Source organism: Hoplias malabaricus, chromosome 14 (assembly GCF_029633855.1).
Source record: "Hoplias malabaricus isolate fHopMal1 chromosome 14, fHopMal1.hap1, whole genome shotgun sequence".
Classification (NCBI taxonomy): domain Eukaryota; kingdom Metazoa; phylum Chordata; class Actinopteri; order Characiformes; family Erythrinidae; genus Hoplias; species Hoplias malabaricus.
In genome coordinates, this window is record NC_089813.1 from 2,283,455 (window position 1) to 2,285,527 (window position 2,073).

The following is a 2,073-nucleotide window of genomic DNA, read 5'->3' on the forward strand; positions in this document are numbered from 1 at the left end:
CAAGGCACCAAAATGACTTGGGTTGAAGCACTGCCTCTGGTATTAATGTCCATGAGGGCCTCACCACGGGGAGACACACATTATTCCCCATACCAATTGTTAACTGGGAGACTGATGCTGGGTCCTCCCAGAGATAGGGTAGTGGGAAAAGCCCTAGACTTGTGGGATGAAGAATTAGACAACTATATGAGTGCTTTAACAAATCTTATCTCCAGCATTACTCAACAGGTTGACAGAGGGGGAAAGGTTGAAGAAGGAACCAGCAAAGGCAACAGTTGGTGATTGGGTAAGAACCAAGCTCCACAAGAGGAAGTGGGATAAACCAAGGTGGATAGAGACTAGTGATCAATGATTAAAGGGGAAATTGTAAAGGGAATTTTTAATTGCATGCTTCTTTAACCTATATGAGTGCTAATTGAATCACTAGTATTTAATGGTAATCACTAAACTATTAGTAGCAATTACTGATAATTAGTAGAAGTGTTTGTTTTATATAAGGATGAGCAGTTTTATAAAATGTATGTTGCACTATTCTGTTTTTCTAAGTGTTACACTAACTGAGTCTTTTGTGGAAAAGGAATGTGATAGGATGATATGGGAGTGAAACTTGAAAGAGTTACACTTCTGCATACAGAATACAGATATACTTACCTAGCAGGGGCGACATCATGATCACAAAGGTGGTTCACCCAAGGCGAGGCTCAGCCATTGCACTCGGGCTGTGCTGACCCTTGCGAATTCCCCAAATGTGGGAATCTCGACTGCATAATTTCTGGTAGTGGGGGACTGCGTTCGCGCTCTCCCCTGACAATATTTTTTTTCTTGAATTTCCACTGGGGATCAATAAAGTATCTATCTATCTATCTATCTATCTATCTAGAAGATCAATTACATTTTTCATTCTAACGAGCACGGGATGTAGCTGATTTTTAGAATTCAGTTTCTGCACAAAAAAATGCCATCTCTTTCTTCCCTTATAGGTGGCTCAGTTACAAAATAACCGCTTATGGCAATGAAGTGCTTATGTGTGTGTGCAGGTATAAAAAGAGTTTTTCCTTTTGTCAGAGCAGAGCAGAATAGAGTAGAGGGTTAGTCCATGCTTTTAGCTGCTCTAAATAAAGGTTACTCAAAGACCACTTTCAGTCTCATTTATTATTAGTTGATAATTTCCATGACAAACTTGGAGTCACAAACAGGATGACTACAACCCTCAGATGCTGAAGGGACCGAGCCACGGGGAGGATGCTCTTCAGGATAAACCCTGAATCAGGAGGGAACACAGCTCGAGCAGGAAAGTACCGCTGAACAGTGGGCTCTTTTCCTGATGCACCCGAGGATCCATCCTCCGACCTAAAAACAGTGAGTAGAAAATTTTCTCCCCCTCAGTTTTCAAAGTATTTCAGCGGAATTATAGTGTGGGCTGTGTGGGCATAACAGCAACTGTCAAGTGGACAGTTTGGTATATGACGGTATATCTGAGTGGGGCAGACCACCTTTTAACAACAGTAGTATTAGACGTATGTTAGAATAACACAGAGGCCTCTAGGTTCCGCGAGAACAAAGTGTGTGTAATGAAAACTGTGAGGTGCTTATGCACTAGGGGAACTAAATTACACTGAAGTAAACGGTCTTTGAGAGAACTGATTATGGAATCCCCAAGTAGTGTTTAGATATGCAAAAGCATTATGGTATATGGAAATATGAATCAATTGTTATGGGTTTCCTGAGTTGGGAACATTAATTGTAAAAAGGTTGTATGCCTTTAAAAAGAAATTAACAGAGACCCCTAAGGGTAAGAAAACCAGGAAGTTATGGGAAAAGTGTAAAAATGAAATGTTGGCGGCGGTGGAGATGTGGTTAATTGAAGCCCACTCCAGGGAAGAAAAACAAAAACAGACAGAAGCAAAGAAGGGGGGCCCTGTTACTATAGAACAATATTCCATACCTGTACAGTGTAATATAGCAGACAAACAGATCACTCACTCCTTTCTAATGTCCGATGTGTGCCCTATAAACTTACTAGCACGAGATTTAATGTGCAAATTGGTATGTGTATTTACTAGCACCCCAGAA

General features: G+C 40.9%; 1 non-coding gene across 1 annotated transcript; it reads left to right on the forward strand.

Annotated features, from left to right (window-relative positions):
* The first annotated feature begins 643 nt into the window (after window positions 1–643).
* Window positions 644–807, forward strand: LOC136666648 (U1 spliceosomal RNA). Its single transcript, XR_010795407.1, has one exon. It is a non-coding gene; the product is annotated as a U1 spliceosomal RNA (small nuclear RNA).
* Window positions 808–2,073: the final 1,266 nt, after the last annotated feature.